The 18,460-nt window shown below is 42.1% G+C and overlaps 1 protein-coding gene and 1 non-coding gene across 18 annotated transcripts in view; both read left to right on the top strand.

Annotated features, from left to right (window-relative positions):
• The first annotated feature begins 8,353 nt into the window (after positions 1 to 8,353).
• ZNF280D (zinc finger protein 280D) overlaps positions 8,354 to 18,460 on the top strand; it is a 127,109-nt gene continuing 117,002 nt past the window's right edge. For 10 of the 17 annotated variants that reach the window (XR_007910184.2, XR_011380918.1, XM_008268962.4 and 7 more), the window contains exon 1: positions 8,392 to 8,586. The gene's annotated coding sequence lies outside the window, so the exon portion shown is untranslated. Of the gene's footprint in view, positions 8,587 to 12,319; positions 12,428 to 18,460 lie in introns of all 17 variants that reach the window. The other 7 variants (XR_011380917.1, XM_070054237.1, XM_002717719.5 and 4 more) reach the window with 3 other exon arrangements.
• LOC138844842 (U2 spliceosomal RNA) lies at positions 14,733 to 14,916 on the top strand. Its single transcript, XR_011381206.1, has one exon. It is a non-coding gene; the product is annotated as a U2 spliceosomal RNA (small nuclear RNA).

Genomic DNA, 18,460 nt, shown 5'->3' with positions numbered 1-18,460 from the left:
CTAAATATTATGGAGGTAGCAACCTCTAGAAGCAGCTACCACACATAGAGCTCTGGGTGAACAAAGAAAAGAGTCCTCAATCATTAATACTTAGAAACTTGGAGCCCCAGGGAGCAGAAATTCGAATCTTTGGGAAGATAGCACTGCTCAGCTGCTGCTGGAACCTCTTATAAGAGAAATTCCACAAAGCTGAGAGTCATACCTCTGATGAAGGAGGTGCTATTGATGTCTTTGTGGAGAGTACAATGAGATCAGTTCTGCCAAGTGTTGGGAAAAGTACAGAGTTCAGTGTCTACTCCAGGAATGAATTGTCTGCTAGTGTGCTGCTAAGTTGCTCCAGTTACTCAGACAGGAAAATAAAGCAAATACAAGCAAACAGGAAGAAGTGAAGCCCTTCTTCTTCCTCTAGCCTTGTGGTTTCCTCTTATGTCCTGTGTTGGCAGAAGCTAACAAGGAGCGAATGGCAAAGCACCAAAGGTGGTTTGTAGGTTTCCAGCTCCTAGCAACACAAAGCTGAGTAGAGGAGGGTGGCTTGGACCTGAGATAATAGTCTAATTTGCACAGAAGCAAGGATTTAACTTTAGGCAAAACTAAAAAATTCAAGCTTCTACCTGATTTACAGAATTCTGGAGTGTAAGTTATATGTCAAAGTTGTTCCCACTAAGACATGAAAGTAGAGCTTTCACACTCCTACATATTATCAGTTATTGGTTAAGGGGCTACCCCTGAAATAATGTAAAGTACCAGGTACCTGCAGTCTCTGTGAAGGTTGGCAAAGTGGCTACAAAAACCCAAGGGTAGTTCTATTAAAAATTGTTACAAATCCTGGCTGCTGGAAGTAAAAGGGTAACAAAAGTTGAGGCTATGGGTAAACCCTCAAAAGGTAGGTAAAGTCTTTGCTTTATATCTACAGAGATTGTTGCATGATCCCTTGATATATCAAAATCCTTGAAGGCTCAAGTCCCTTATAGAAAATGATGTACTATTTGCATTTAACCTATATATAGTCACAGATATTCTTTAAATCACCACTATATTGCTTATATTACCTAATAACATGTTAATTGCTATATTGTTTACAGAATAATGATGAAAGTCTGTATGTGTTCAGTACAGATGCAATTTCTTTTAATATTTTTGATCCATAGGTGGTTGAATCCATGGGTGCAGAACTTGCTGATATGGAGGACCTACTATAAATACCAAAGGGTGTGTGGTTGAAACATCCACAGTATTTCCTCTGGAGACATAGTTCTAAAAGCTGCCTTATTTTTCTGCTTTATTGACTCAATCTTTCTTTTTCTCAATTTTATAGCTGCTCATTTGAGGCTATCTGAAAAGATCTTTTCCTAAGGGCAAGTCCCCTTGCTCAAATTCTTCTGAGGCTTCCTTGCTCAAAGCCTTTTAAAATCACATCTCTGAAATTTAGAGGTAGTGTTTTCCCATGTTGCAAAGCCCCCAAATACTGGACTCTGTCTATTCTCTTTCATTTGTTTATAAACTTGTTTATAAACTTGTTATTTCTCTTCTATGCTAATCTCTTTCTGATATTTTTGCTAAGTATCTAAAAAAATCACCAACATTCATTACTGATGTTATTTTCTGAACTCTTCTCTTAGAGCTACCAGGTTTTTAAATACTGGTCTACCTTCTGAGGCATTGTAAGCAACAGTTCAACCAATGCCTAATACGAATCTCCAGTTGTCCAGCTGGCTACATCTGTTCCCACATTTTCCATCTGACTGCTGTGCTAATGTTATATATATTAGGTTTGTCTTTTAATGATAAATCACCACATCTATTATTAATCAGGTATAGTGATTATAGCTCTTTTAACAACCCTCAAAACTCTGTCATTAACCAATAAAAGTTTACAATTTGATCTAATCAGTACAAAGAGGATCAGCATAGTGCTATGCTTCATGCAATCATGAACAGATCTGAAGTCTTTGAGTCTAAAACAGCTGCCAGCTCCTAGCTTCTCAGAGTTCTCTAAGTCTGGCTGACTAATGTACGAAAAACAAACAGAAACTATGAATCACTGGAGATTTTGAGTCAGGATTCTATCTGGCGATCACTACTTTTATCTACAATGCACTGACGAGAAATAGTCGTGCACCTGGGTCTGAAGGCAAGGGAACTAGGAAACACGGGTTTCCTAGAGGTGCAAAGAGAAAATATGGTCAATGTTTGCCCTTTTCTCTGTTACAGGATGCTGTCAGCTGCAGGTAACAGAAAAAACTCAAATTGGCTTTGAAGGGAGCTTTGAATTACCTTCTTGGGTTCGAAAATCTGGAGCCTTTAATTGATGAATTAAACTGACAAAAGGCAGATTAACAAGAGATTTTAATCACATGTATATAAGAGTTCACAAACAAATGTGACTAAAGTGTGAGGTAGTTAGAACTTGGGAGTTATATATTTACATATGGGAGGGAAGGCATGGAATACTTATGGGAAAAAAAAAGACTTAAGAGGCAGGGAAGGGGCTGGCGCTGTGGTGTAGGGGGTAAAGCTGGAACTCGCTGGTTCGAGTTCCAGCTGCTCCACTTCTGATCCAGCTCTCTGCTATACATGGGAAAGCAGTAGAAGATGGCCCAGGTCCTTGGGGCCCTACACCCACGTGGGAGACCTGCAAGAAGCTCCCGTGTCCTGGCTTCGGGTTGGCACATCTCCAATCATTGCAGCCAACTGGGGAGTAAACTATCAGATGGAAGATCTCTCTCTCTCTGCCTCTCCTTCTCTTTCTGTGTAACTCTTGCAAGTAAATAAATAAATCTTAAAAAAAAAGAGGCAGGGAAGAAAAGCACTTAAAGGGAAATAAGGGAGTGTTAGAAAAGACAAAGGAGTCCTTTCAAGAATAGTTTCATGACAGTGTCTATTTTGGTGCAGTGACACTTTTCATGGTCTCGGATTGTACTGCTTGACATTGCAACAGCCATCTTGGTTTTTAACTGCCATTTTGTCCTCTAGGTAAACCCTGATTGTCATCCCAAATCCTATTGGATAAACATAGTCATTGATATAAACTGCTTGCTCTTATCTGTTGCCTGGAAAGTCTCTTATCTGATGCCTGTAATGTTAATATTTATTGAGAAAGTACAGGTGCACTCAAATTAGCCACAGTTCACCTTTTGTTTTTTATGTAAAATCTGCTTTCTTCTGCCTTATGGCATGGGTCCCCCTTGTCTTGTGGCCACCCAAGACCACACTTCTGCCTGCAAATCCCTAATAAATTTTACTTTATAATCCTGGATTTGCCTGCCTCTTTCTTTGACCTCATAGCCTTTTCTGTCTTTGGCTGTAGGTTCTCAGTTCTCATATACTATTTGACCCAAAACAGGGATAATAAGATATTTTTGGTTGTTTTCTAGAGGGGATTTGGGGTTCTTTTGGAAGGTTCCACTTTTAGGCAGGTAAGAATTTGGAAACTCAAAGACATTCAATTCAAAATACTTTTTGATACTAAAATGCCTTATTCTGGACCTTTTCAGTTTTATCAACAAAGGAAATTTACTGGTTCATATAGCTGAGTATTCTAGAGGTAGCATGGAGTTCAGGTTGGGTTTGATTTGGAAATTTCTGATAATCTGAAGGATTGGCTTCCTTCTTCTACCATCAGTTCTCCCAACTCTCCCTCTTCCTTGTGTTCTTTTTATTGTGTTAGCTTTATTCTTGGGTGGTTCAGCAGAAAAGAAATAAAATTTTAACACTTCTGGTATTCATACACTAATACCACACCATCCAAAGAATTTCTCTTTTCCCTGAAAACACAAGTCTTCACTCTGGCCTCTGGGACAAAAACTGATTCAGAGAATAAGGGTAATTCTGACATTAGTTAGATCATTCTTGCATGTGCTGTGGGGCAGAAGAATTAATTCTGCCCAAACTTCATGAATGAACACAACAAAGTTGGGGACTGGAACCAGGGAATCATCTACATCCATTACCATCAGTCAGGGAAGTTTCAAAAAAAATTTTTTTTGACACGTAGAGTTAGAAAGGTAGAGTTCGACAGTGAGAGAGACAGAGAGAAAGGTCTTCCTTCCATTGGTTCACCCCCAAATGGCCGCCACGGCTGGCGCTGTGCCGATCCGAAGCCAGGAGCCAGGTGCTTCCTCCTGGTCTCCCATGAGGGTGTAGGGGCACAAGCACTTGGGCCTTCCTAGTCAGGGAAGAGTTTGGAACATGATCCCCCTTAAAGAGAATTACTGTGAGGATCCCACAATGAGTGGATTGCTTACAAAAGGGGGCTAAAGAGGGAAACGGTGTGGTGCAGACAGTTAAGCCATGGCTTGGGATGCCCACATCCCATATCAGAGTACTATTTTGAGTCCTGGCTACTCCAAATCTCTGATCCTGGGACAGAGGCCTCTTTTTAATTAAACTTGTTTCTAACTGACATGATTAAAGTTGTGGTAGAGGCTGCCCCAAGGTTAGAAGAAGAAAAAGAGAGGCATCTGCTCTGGGAATGAAATGTAGTTGTTATCTGCTTGCCTATGGATGCTTCAGCTGTAGTTCCTATCTGCTTCTGTGTAACCACTTTAGGTTCTGCTTGTTAGTACAGAGCAATGATGTTAACCTTTGCCAGCCGGTTTACAGTTCACTCTGTGTAGGGGAAAAAAAAACCAACAAACTTCAGTAACTGTTTCCATGGGCAGTATTGTATCAATCCTGTGGCCACCACCTACACCAGAATATCCAATCAAATGTATGCAGGTAACCATGTGAGAGACAAGGAGGCTAGAATCATATATAAGGGAAAAACCCTTCTTTGTCCAGGGCTCAGGATTTTGGATAAGAAATTCCACCTGGGCTTTATGCCAGCATAATAAAAGACTATATCCTGTTAAGAGGCCTTGGTGTCTTGTCTGGGTATACAAATCCTACTACAATCCAGCTTCCTACAAATACATGTGGAAGGCAGCAGATAATAGCCCAAGTTCAACCAGCAGATAGAAAATCTCCATCTCTCCCTGTCACTTTGCCTGTCAACAACAACAGCAAACCTTAAAAAGGGCCTAGGCTGAGCTGAAAATATAACATGATGGAGACAGGAAATTAGCTAATGAAGAGGAGTTGTAGAGTGCCAGCATGGGTGCTGCAACCCCTGTGTGCACCACCCAAATTCCACTCCCTTCCATGTAGACACAGTTGCTGGGGTTCCTCCAGCTAGAAAATATGCAACATGGGTAGCTGTGATGACGTTGAAATCAACATAATCAGTATAATGTGTGCCAGGGGTGATAATTAAATTACCATGCTCAGCACAATCACTCCCACCATGCACCTGATGCCATACTTCTGAGGTTTCCCGACATGTGCTATAGCCTTATGTGCACCTGACACCATGACACTTCTGAGATTTCCAAGAAAGGAGGCATGTAAACAGGAGGGACTCTAGCCCTACCCCAAACTCCACCCTATGTGAATATTCAATTAAGCCCTGTCCCAGGTACCACCCCATCCTATAAAAGGATCAACACAAATCTTGTAAATTTCAGCTCATTTGAGTTTGCTGCACTCATTACCGAGTGTATATTTCACTTTATATAAATCTTGCTTGGAGATAACACTATGGATGAAGTCTAGCCAGAGACCCTCTCTGCAACAAGAAGCTCCTAAAATATGATAGGAAAGTGGACAGTAAATCCAGAGAACCAAGAGTGGTGTTCTAGAAAACAAAGGAAGTTTTTTTCTTTTTTTTTTTAAAGATTTATTTATTTATTTGAAAGACAGCATAACAGAGAAAGAGGGAGAGACAGAATCTTTCATCCACTGGTTTACTCCCCTGATGGCTGCAATAGCTGGGATGGCCCCAGGCCAAAGCCACTAGAAGAGTAATTTTAAGGCTGGAGTAGGCTAAATCACCTAAATAATTTCTGGTATACTGATTCCAATCTTACCAGACATCCCTGGCAATTCAGGTTCTCATGTAAATGCTTTATTTTTTATTTTTTTAGATTTATTTACTTGAAAGAGTTACACAGAGAGAGAATGGGGGGGAGATAGAAGAGAGAGAGAGAGACAGAGACAGAGACAGAGAGACAGAAGAAAGGTCTTCCATCAATGGTTCACTCTCCCATTGGCTGCAACGGCTGGAGCTTCCCTGCTCTGAAGCCAGGAGCCAGGAGCTTCTTCTGGATCTCCCATGCAGGTGCAGGGGACCAAGGAGTTGGACCATCTTCCACTGCTTTCCCAGGCCATACCAGAGAGCCAGATCTGAAGTGGAGCAGCCGGGACTTGAGCTGGTGCCCATGTGAGATTCCAGTACTGAAGGCAGTGGCTTTACCTGTTATGCCGCAGCACCGGCCCATACAAATGCTCTTTTTTAAAGACAATACCTTGGCCAGATTTTTCTGGCCTTCACGGTGGTTAAGTTTTTCATGAAAAAAAAAAAAAAAGAAATTTCGGTTAATCCATCAGTCTTTAGTAAGTTTAGTTGGCATCAATTATCTGCTTGGACTTAATTTAGTTCTGGGAGCTGGTAACATTAAATTTTTGTCTCTGCAAACTAGGACCAGACCGTAGACTACAGAATGAAATATTCACTTCAATAATGTAAAATGCCTTGCTAGCCTTTAGGAACCATACACACACACACACACACACACACACACACACATATATATTGACAGGCAGAGTTAGACAGTGAAAGAGAGACAGAGGAAAAAGAAGTCCTCCCTCCGTTGGTTCTCCCCTGAAATGGCTGCTACAGCCAGCACACTGTGCTGATCCAAAAACCAGGAGCCAGGTGCCTCCTCCCGGTCTCCCATGTGGGTGCAGGGCCCAAGCACTATGGACCATCCTCCACTGCCTTCACGGCCCACAGCAGAGAGAGTTGGACTGGAAGAGCAACTGGGACAGAATCCAGCACCCCAACTGGGACTAGAACCCAGAGTGCCGGTGCCACAGGCAGAGTAGCCTAGTGAGCCACGGTGCTGGCCTAGGAACTATATTTGAAAAACAATGACTTAAAGGTGTTCTAAGATCTTGGCATTTCTAACTTTCTATGTTTGCTTGCTCTTTTATCTTTTTTTCTCTTTTTATTTTTAGGGCTAGCAGGAAACAGAAATCTTAGTAGACTATCCAAGACCTAGAAGGAAAGAGTCATGGTTGCCTGTGAAGAAAACCAGAATGAAATGTCTCTCTCACAATCCTTTTGAGTTAAAGACTATCAAGAAGCAGCAAAAGGAAGAGCTGTTTCCCCTTCCCCTGCTTTTTGGAAACAATATAAATTCTTTTTCACAGGGGGCAAATCCTGAGAGCTAAGAGGTAGCATCAGAGGACTCTACAAACCAACATTACTGCCTTCGTCCCAACCCATATGTTTACCTTTCCAGTTTCCTGCCTTTGGAACCCTAAAACTGCTTTCCTTTGTCCTGTCTTTGCTCCACAGATGTACTGTTCTTTGTTGAAGATGCTACCAGCAGACAAGCCAGAGTTCTAAATCACTGCCTTGAGTTACCATTCATTGAGATTTCTTCCACACGGTGTACACTGAATAATAACTTTTTTTCCCCTCCTGTTGTTGACCTATCTTTTGTTACACGTTCCCAACCAGACAACGAGGAGGGTTGAGGAGAGATTCTATTTCCTCCATGTGACCTGTAGCCACGCTAGGTAGGCACTACAGGTGATCCTGGCGGCTTTTAGGGGAGATTAACCTGGGCGTGTTCATCAATAGCGAGGCCTCTGGGATGACACACACGTGAGGAGAATTGGGGTCGGTCTAAAAAGAGACTCAGTGGTTGACTGGATGAAGTGTGTAACATGGCTCTGGTGAGGCAACGGTTCAAGCCGTGGTCACTCTTAATGCTGGACCACTTACTGTCCTTGACCTTGTAAAGACAACCAATAGAGGGTGTCTTCCTTACAAATCAAAACACAACGTCCAGTGTTTATTATGCGAGCATTGCCTTGGCAGATTTTTTTCCTTGCAAATAAACTGGTAATTTTTTTTTTCTTACATATGACATGAAAATCCATATAGCAGTTAGGATTTGAAAGTTATGGCTGAAACGAACTTGGTAAAATTAGCCGCTTAATAAAAGAACCGCTCCTCATCTGGACGATGTCTTCGTCTCTCAGGCACAGTCCTCCCCGTCCATGATGCTGACTTTCCTACCATCCAAGCCTGTGGAGGCAGAGCCCTTACACACAAGCAGGGCCTGAAACACAGGGGGAGCCTGTGGACTCCCGGCACCCCAAATTTCCGGGCTGGCCGGCGAGCAGGCCCGAACCCATCGCCGCGCACGCCCCGGCCCTCGCCCGCGGCCGGCGCGTGGCGGGTGGCGACGGCCTTCGAGGGCCCACGACGCGGCGCACATGCGGGCCGCCCCCCGCCTCCCGCGTCGGCGAGAAGACCGGGAGCCCGGACGCGCGGAGGCTGACCTGGAGCCTACCCATGAGGCAGCGCGCGGGCTGCACGCGAACCCCTTCACCCCCCTTCCCACGGCTCAGCTGCCTGCTCCGCAATGGGAGCCGCCGCCGTTGCCGCCGTGTAGTTTTTCGTGCTCCTCCTTTTCCTCCTCCTCTTTCTCCTCCTCCTCAGGGCTCCAGTCAGGCCGATCCGCTCCGCTCACGGTAAGCGCCCCCCGCCCCCGCCCGCCCCGCGCTGCAGCAGGCAGAGGCCCTCCCGCGCGGCCTGCGCCGCCTCACTCCGGGGGCGCAGGCCTGGGGGGTCTCGAGGCCGGCGCGGGTCGTCGGGAGCGCCCAGGGCGCGGGGGAGGGGACCGGCTGCGCGGAGGCGGCAGCGGCCGGCCCGCCATCTTGCTCCGGCCCCGGCGGGGGAGGGCTCCCGGCGCGACGCGGCAGCCCGCTCCCTCGGCTGCCGCAGGCCGGGGCTGCGCGGGCCGCCGCCTCTCCTCCTCCCGCGCCGCCTCACCTCCCAGGCCTTGAGCCTGTGTATTCCCAGCCTGGTTTTGCCTCTTCTCTTGTCCCTCTCTCTCGGCAGTGCCTTTGGTCCTTTGTACGATTCGTAGAGCCCCATAGTCTTCGCGCCATAGCCCACCCCCGAATCTCTTGAATCGTAGGAAGAGACCAAAAGGGGGTTCGGAAGTGGGCGGCTCAAGGCCCCCTCATTTTGTCTAGGTGACCGGCAGTCCCCCCCGCTCGCACGCTCGTTCTCGTCAGAGGGACTTCCGCGCTCTGCCCTGGAAGTCCCGTTATTGTCTGCAGAGGTAGGGCCCTAAGGAGAACCGTAGAGATGCAAACAGCTCACCGAGCTGGCAAGAATGATCTCAGGTTTAGCGTGCTCCCGACATGGAAGAGTTGCTTCCAACTTATCCCAAGTTTTCATGCTTTTAAGGAGGATTCTGCTGGAGAGGAAAAAAACCGTCCAAGTGAGCCCAGTTCTGCCAGCATGGGAGACCTTTGGACAAGGCGCTCCCTTTGTTTGGGGAAGCTTTTTGTTTTTTAAATATTGTCAGCTTAAAAACAAAAGTGTTCAGGTTTGGACTGTGGGTGTACAGAATTTGATGTCTTTGGGTACCATTAAACATAAGACTGAAAGGTGAAAGGAGAACTGGACAGTACAAAAGCCCCCTCTTAGCATTTGTAAGGTGTCCGGCTATGGGGGGTTACTGTGCCAACTCGAGCTGTCAGGACGCAGAAATTTCCTGTGGCTTATAAAATTCGCTTAGGGCTTTGTGCCTTTGATATTTCCACTTTATTACAAATACCGTCATAATTGTATCTTGCGTTTCTGTCAGTCGTTCATTTCACCTAATTTGTACCACATACTCCCTTCTGAAATGGTCTTTGTTGATAGATCTGTTTTGATGATGAAACAGCCTTAGGGAAGTGATTTTAATGAAACTGGTGGCGAAGAAGAGCCAGGGCCAGTTACAGAAGCTTAGATCTTCTGACTACTATGTATGTCCCTTTTTTGTTGGGATGAGGTGGTTGAGAATAGGCAAGAAGACGGCTTCTTTCACATTTTTATTTTCAAGATCCCTTCATTTTGCCACTTTTTATTAGGCAGTCTTGTTCTTTTTTCTAACATTGTAGAGTTGTGACCTTTTTGAACACTCATGCCTACCACTTAGTTTTCAGTTATTAGCAGATTTGCCTCATTTGCTTTATTTACCTATCTCATCATTTGTGCTGAACATTTCAAAGTGTCACCCCTAAACACTGTCAGTATATATTTTCTAAGAGTAAGGCCATTTTTCCATATACTGTAACACAGCACTATAATCACTTATTTAAGAATATTCCCTAAAGTCTAAAACGTATATGTAGTATATATCAACATTTCTCCAGTTTTTCCCAAAATGTCCTTTTGAGTCATTTTTTTGAGCCACAAACCAGTTGTTATTACATTTATTTGTTGTAGTCTCATTTAATTTGAAGTTCTCTGATTTCTTTCCTTTTTTGATGGCGTTTTCCTTTTAAAGAAACCATGTCAGAAGTCTTGCAGAGTAATCCACAATCTGCATTTTATTGATAGTTCCTCCTCATGGTATTTAAATTGTTCCCTCTGCCCCTTGTATATTCTGTAAACTTGAAAAGTTAAGCCCAAAGGCTTGAATAGATTTAGGCTTTATATTTTTGACATAACTAATTCATAAATAACAGTGTACTTCAGAAGACATATGAAGTAGGATTGTCCTATTAGTAATCCTAAATTTGATCTCTTAGATGAGATGACAAGCTGTCTTTCCCTTGCAAGCATTTCCTTTTGCAATTAGCAAGTAATCTGAGGTGTGATATTTTGGCATTAACACAGTATGAATTTCGCATCTGATAAACACTTAGTTGGGAATTGTCCTGCAGAAATGGGTGTTTGGAAATAGAAAGGAGTGGGTTTGAAGGATGGGACTAACCTGCTTAGTTTAGGGAACTTGGAATTGCTGCTATCTTTGGGTATCTGAGCCTTGGAGGCCTGGAGAGAGAAGGCAGAAGACTTTGTATGTTTAAAAGTTTGCTTAGGGCAATTGTGGCAATAAAAGTTCTGTTGTTGAAAAGATATAAATCTCAGCATCCCCGTATCAACAAGTTCTGTCTAGTTCAGCTACTAGCATTGGTGTTTTTAAAGAGGAGAGAAGGTCAAAGCAAAGGAATAAATAATTTTGTATTCTCCTTTCTCATACCTGTTTTTTTTTTTTTTTTAATTCAAAAGAAGCTTTGGAACCATACAAAGATTTTTAAAAAATAGGTTGCCTAACTGGAATAGCAATTTTTATAAATGAAAAGGAAACTGTAGTTTTAGATGACAGGATATTGGAAATTTATACTGAGAACATACTTTGTTTTTAGGTCATCCCTTATAATAAATATCCCTTCAGATTATACAGGAATTTTAAAATTAATTAATGACAGACAGTACCTTGAGCTGAGAATAATAACTAGTTTTCCTTAAAAATCAGAGTATGTTTGAAATTAAGATTATGTACAATGGACTTGAATTTCCTTTTGTGAAGATTCACAGAAATTCAATTCTATTCTTCCTAAGAATGCCAACTGAAGAAAGTTTCTTGCTGAATAATGCTCAGCCAATTCCACACTTCTAAGAAAACTTGTCACACACTGTATTTCTGACAGAATTTGGGATTTCATAATCAGTTTTGTAATACTTGTTACTGTTGGTTCTGAACTTACATGTTCTCAATCTCTGTGTACATTTATACTTTCCATGCTTATGGTGTTTCGTTGGCACTGTTGCCCAGCTATTTTCTAGATTTTGAATTTATGTATACTTGAAAAGGGCAGTGTTGTCTGAAAGCAACTAACTACTCAACTGTCATACATGATCCTGAACTTTTTTTTTTTTTTTTTTTTTTTTTTTGACAGGCAGAGTTAGACAGTGAGAGAGACAGAGAGGTCTTCCTTCCGTTGGTTCACCTCCCAAATGGCCGCCACGGCCAGCGTGCTGCGCTGATCCAAAGCCAGGAGCCAGGCGCCTCCTCCTGGTCTCCCATGCTGGTGCAGGGCCCAAGCACTTGGGCCATCCTCCACTGCCTTCCCGGGCCACAGCAGAGAGCTGCTGTGGAAGAGGAGCAAGTGGGACAGAATCCAGTGCCCCCAACAGGACTAGAACCCTGGGTGCTGGCGCCGCAGGTGGAGGATTAGCCCAGTAAGCTGCAGTGCTGGCCTATTTTTTTTTTTTTTTTTTTAAGATTTATTCATTTGAAAGGCAGAATTACAGAGAGGGAGAAAGGGAGAGTCAGAAGGAGAGATCTTCCACCCACTGGTTTACCCCCCAAATGACCACAACAGCTGAAACAGGGACAATCCAAAGCCAGAAGCTTTTTCAGAGTCTCCCATGTGGGTTCAGAGACCCAAATACTTTGGCCATCTTCTGCTGCTTTCCCAGGTGCATCAACAGGGAGCTGAATCAGAAGTGGAGCAGCTGGGACTTGAACTGGCCCCCATGTGGGATGATGGGCACTGCAGGTGACAGCTTAACCTGCTGTGTCACAAGGTCAGCTCCGATCCTGGAACTATTCATCTCATAATTACTGGCTTGATATGTCAAATGCTTCCCTAATAGGGTCTAGCTTGTCACTCCTTTGAGACCCTCCTTTTACATATGCATCAACAGAATGCAATATTTGAATAATTTTTTTGCAAGCTTTGAAAGTTCATCATTTATTGAAGGGCAGCCATCTTTTTTGCTTCTTTGTAAGATATTTTCAATTTCAAATTTATAAACAACTAAATAGAGTGATCAATCCAATGAATTTTAATTTTTCTTTCTTGTTTCCTTCTACTCACCTTTGTATACACCCACATTCAACACTTGTGCATTTATGAAATGTATGAAATAAAATTTTAGCACACACATAAGAGAGGAAAGCTGACTGTAACTTGTCCATTCAGTAAGACAGCATAGTGTACATTTTCTTATTGCAAAAGTATGACATGAAGTGCTTCCTACTGCATGAGAATGCAATATTTCCTTTCTCTTTTCAGAAATGTATTCACTCAGTGGTTGTTGAATATGAGAAAATTTGTCTAGGATTCCTCATCTGTAGCTCAGTCAGATTTCCCTCATATGATTGTATGATTGATTATAGTGTCAATATTAGAATCTAAAGTACTGTTACCTATCTTTCATTTATTATCTAACAATTGTGAAATATCTTCCTTAGTTTTTTTTCCTCTTCCATTATGGGCAAAAACTAAAAAAATTTGGGTGTTTAACTGTTGTATTTGGTTAAAACTAAAAGCAGATGAATGGGATCAGGATACACCACCCCAAATACACCTTTTTGACATAAGGATTATTTTAAGCTGAAAGCAATTGAGAATCAGCAGATGCAGGAAGAATATGGCGCCCTCCTTTTATCTGCCTAAAAGCAAGCCATAAATTTACTTTTATGAGGTATCCTCACCCTGTGCCAGAAAGGGAAGGGCAACTCTTTTCCCCTGCGATGGAGAGTCCATACAGAGATGAGTTTGCCTAAGCAAACCTTACGTAAAATAATCCTTATCTTCCATTAGTTCTGCCATACATTTCTTTTTTTTTTGTCATGATTTTATTATACCTTAAAACCCCCTTTCTTTGTTAAAATGGTATATAAACCCCTGAATGTAACAGTTTCTTTGAGTTTCGCTACTTATCTGTGAATTCCTGTGTATGTAAATATTAAACAAAACTGTCTTTTCTCCTGCTAATCTGTCCTTTCCTAGTGTAGTTTGCAGACCCCCAACTACTGAAACTACAGTAGAGGAAAAGTTTTTCTCCCTGACAAGGATTTTGAAGATGATGTCTTTAAAATTCTATACTTTTTTGAAAGTTGATGTTTTTTTTTGTTTGTTTTTGCAAATCAAGAAAACTGAAAAAACAAAAGTGAAAGATCATGTTTTAGCTGTGATTTCACTATTATATCCTTGTAGGTGATTGAATCATTCTTCCGTTTTTTTTTTTTCCTTATGTTTTATTTATTTAACATAGTTAGTTTTAATTGTTGACCAGTGGTGAAATAACGTTTGAGATGACGGAATTAACAAAATATTTCAGAGCCTGTGCTGTGGTGCAGTGGGTTAAACTGCCCTCTGCAAGCTGGTCCCATATGGGCACTGGTTTGAGTCCTTGTTGCTCCACTCACGATGCAGCTCCCTGCTAATGTGCCCGAGAAAGCAGCAGAGGATGACCCAAGTGCTTGAAACCCTGCAGCCACATGGGATACTGGGAAGAAGCTCTGGGTTCCTAACCATTTTGGCCATTTGGAGAATGATGGAAGATTTCTCTCTGTTTCTCTGTTTCTGTAATTCTGACTTTAAAATAAATAAGTCTTTAAAAAATTATTTTGGGGCCAGCACTGTGGTGTAGTAGGTTAATCCTCCACGTGCAGTGCCAGCATCCCATATGAGCACTGTTTCTAGTTCTAGCTACTTCTCTTCCAATCCAGCTCTCTGCTGTGACCTAGGAAGTAGAAGATGGGCCAAGTGCTTGGGCTCCTGCACCACATGGGAGCCCTGGAAAAAGCTCATTGTTCTTGGCTTCTGATCGGCTTAGTGGTGGCCGTTTAGGTCATTTAGGGAATGAACCAGCTGATGGAAGACCTTTGTCTCGCCCTTTCACTGTCTGTAACTCTACCTCTCAAATAAATAAATAAAATTTCTAAAAAAGTATTTCAAGATGTAGGAAAAAGAAAGTCAGTATGAGTCCATAATATTTATAAAAAGATTCTTTTATAGATCCATATAGTAATTGTGAGATAGAATGAGTTTTATTCTTTAGAATTAATAAGTAAATTTTCCCTTCTTTGAATATGTCTAGGATCGCTTCTCGGCCTTTTGGCTAAGATCAAGTGTGTGAATGTGTCTAGGAAGTGATGTAAGTAATATAATATCAGTCTTTACAAATAGAAAATAAAAAAGTTTTCTGTGGACTCTGATAGTATAATGAAGGCTAATGGATAATTTGGGCAGAATTCCAGTTTTCTCCAACACAAATTAAAGCTACCTGCCTCTCCTGCTACCTTGACAAATTTGTCAGCCTGTCATAAACATCTCTAATGAAGGCATAGAAAGTTGTCCCATGAGGTTTCTGTTGTAAAATACTTTTGTTGGTAGTAGGGTTTTTTTTTTTTTTTTTTTTTTTTCGGCTTACCTTCAGAGATCCTTCATAGTAATAAAATTATTTACTAGAACCTTGGTTGGTCAAGGGCTTGTATTCAGGCTTTTTGGTTAACTGGATTAAACCAAAACTGTTTTTTATTTCAGTCATTTTCATTGTAAGCATTCCTGTTTTTCTGGTTTGGTGTATCATGATGAACGCAAAATGATTTTTGGGATGATACATGTTTTGCCTCTCCCCATTTTTTAGCACACTGCCTACATGTAATTAATGCTTAGTAACTTTTCTTAGCGTTTGGCTTTTCATTTTTCATACTCCCTGTTTGGGGCCGGCACTGTGGCGCAGTGGGTTAACGCCCTGGCCTGAAGCGCTGGCATTCCATATGGGCGCCGGTTCGAGACCTGGCTGCTCCACTTCTGATCCAGCTCTCTGCTATGGCCTGGGAAAGCAGTAGAAGATAGCCCAAGTCCTTGGGCCCCTGCACCCGCGTAGGAGACCCGGAGGAAGCTGCTGGCTCCTGGCTTTGGATTGGCTCAGCTCCGGCTGTTGCGGCCAATTGGGGAGTGAACCAGTGGATGGAAGACCTCTCTTTCTCTGCCTCTCCTCTCTCTGTATAACTCTGACTTTCAAATAAATAAATAAATTTTTTAAAAAAGATTAAAAACATCCCCTGTTTATCAGGGAATCACTTGAATTCACTTATCAGTTGGCTCATTAACAGTTTTAAATTACTGCTTTACTCTTCAGATTGGTATACAGGTTAAACATTGTTGACCAGCTGGCATGGTAATTTAGCCCTCCTTAAACAAAAAGCTTTTACCTTTTATAAATAGTGTAGCAGTTCTCTAACTGTGTTCTTTGTTTGGCTTGAGATAATTTTCAAAGATTTCACTAGATTCTCCCTTTACCTCCTACCTATCTTGTGAGGCTGGGATTTTCTTCATTTCAGCAGAACAATGGTAAACAACAAACAGAATGCAGAAGCTGATTAGAGAAGCCAGCTATCTTTATTATGATGATGAGATTTGTAAAAATAGAAAACAATATGAATACTAATCTAATTTTTTTTGTTTTGGAAAATATAGTCATTTATCACAAAAAGATATTACTGTATAATGCTTTCAATATTGTCATTTTTAAACAAATTAATATATATGCTAAAAAATTCTCAGGTTTGGGGTCTTTGGATTCCCAAGGATTCTGTTCTTAGGCAGTAGTAGCAATACACACAGTTCTTTTTGGTCTGGTTTTGGGATTTCTTCAACAATATAATTGAGTTATGCAGTTGATTTGCATTTTGACTAGAACAAGTAACCAAAGATCATGAATCTGTGAACTACTTTGCCCCTTGCTTCCAGGTTTTACTCCTGTTTGTTATTTTGTGGGTAATTATTTCTATGCCAAGCTTGAGAATTCAGGAAGGGTTTGGGAGAGATTTGGGGGTTATAGCCAAATCTCTATTTTGTCTTGACTATTTTCTTATTAATCACTACTTTTCCTATTCGAAATTTAAGATTATTTGACTTTCAACTATAAAGGATTACTGATGGCTACAAGAAAGGGCCTCATAAACAAAATGCACATAGAAATATCTTTTTTTTTTTATTTGACAGATAGAGTTAGACAGAGAGACAGAGAGAGAGACAGAAAGGTCTTCTTTCCGTTGGTTCACCCCCCAAATGACCACCACGGCTGGAGCTGCACCGATCCAAAGCCAGGAGCCAGGTGCTTCTTCCTGGTCTCCCACATGGGTGCAGGCGCCCAACCACCTGGGCCATCCTCCACTGCCTTCCTGGGCCACAGCAGGGAGCTGGACTGGAAGAGGAGTAACCAGGACTAGAACCTGACACCCATATGGGATGCTGGCACTGCAGGTGGAGGATTAACCAAATGAGGCATGGTGCTGTCCCAGAAATATCTTTATTACATTTCATGGGGAAAAAATAACTAATGGATTTCACATTTTTATTGAATAGAAAAAGTAAGGAAAATTGACACTGATTTTGTGACCCTACGTTGTTAATATAGGGATTCATTTGAGAAGTTATATGCAAGAGATGTCTATTTTTTAAATTAATATGGAGTTCATTTGAGAATAATATTAATATAGGGGTTAATTTGTTAATATAGGGATTTGAGAAGTTATATGCAAGAGATGTCTATTTTTTTTAATTAAAATTATTTTCATTTTATTTGAAAAGTAGAAAGAGACAGACAAAAGAGAGAGATCTTCCATCCCCTGGTTCACTCTCCAAGTGCCTGCACCAGCCAGGGCTGGGCCAGATAGAAGCCAGCCATCAGGTTTTGCGTGTGGATGGCAGGGAGCCAAGTACTTGAGTTGTCACCTGGCTACTGGGGTAAGCGTTAGCAGGAACCCAGATCCAAAGTGGAGGAACTGGGACTAGAACCAGGCACTTCTGTATGGAGTGTGGATGTCCCAAGGGACGACCTAACCACTGTGTCAAACACCTCCAAGATAATCTTTGTGATCTTTTCATTTCTTTTATTTTGTAGTGTTTTAGAGATTGTAAAGTATACTCACAGTTATAGTTTCTCCTTCAAACCAATTCTTCTTTGAAATAGATGGTATTACCACAACTCATCTTCTATAGATTAGGAAATTGAGTCTCAGAGAAAGTTGCTTACATTTGTTGGAACATTTACTAGGTGTTGCATGTTGTGTATTTCTTCTCTAAGATGTGACCACAACTGGCCTTCACTTCCTTCAGCCTTAACCTTTCTTTTTTCTTTTAAGGTTTTATTTATTTACTTGAAAGTCAGAGTTACACAGAGAGAGTTGGAGAGGCAGAGAGAGAGAGAGAGAGAGAGAGATCGATCTTCCATTTGCTGGTTTACTCCCCAGTAGGCTATAATGGTTGGAGATGTGCCCATCCGAAGCCAGGAGCCAGGAGTCTCCTCTGGGTCTCCCATGTAGTAGAGGAGCCCAATCTCCTCTGGGGATTCAAGATGAGACGCATAACAGTTTCACTGGTAGAAAAAGTGAAATGCAAAGTACAACTGATTTTTATACATTGAAAAAGAGTCATATTACATAAAATTTGCTATTTTAAAATAAATACATTTTTACTATAATTCAGTGGCATCTAGTGCCTTCACAGAGTTGTGTAGCCATTAACACTATCAAATTCCAGAATATTTTCAGCTTCTTTTTTTTTTTTTGGACAGGCAGAGTGGACAGTGAGAGAGGCAGAGAGAAATGTCTTCCTTTGCCATTGGTTCACCCTCCAATGGCTACTGCGGCCAGCGCGCTGCGGCCGGCGCGCTGTGGCCGGCACACTGCGCTGATCCGATGGCAGGAGCCAAGTACTTACCCTGGTCTCCCGTGGGGTGCAGGGCCCAAGGATTTGGGCCATCCTCCACTGCACTCCCTGGCCACAGCAGAGAGCTGGCCTGGAAGAGGGGCAACTG

Source organism: Oryctolagus cuniculus, chromosome 12 (assembly GCF_964237555.1).
Source record: "Oryctolagus cuniculus chromosome 12, mOryCun1.1, whole genome shotgun sequence".
Classification (NCBI taxonomy): domain Eukaryota; kingdom Metazoa; phylum Chordata; class Mammalia; order Lagomorpha; family Leporidae; genus Oryctolagus; species Oryctolagus cuniculus.
Note: the sequence above shows the minus strand (reverse complement) of the source record. Positions and strands in the feature narration are given on the sequence as shown.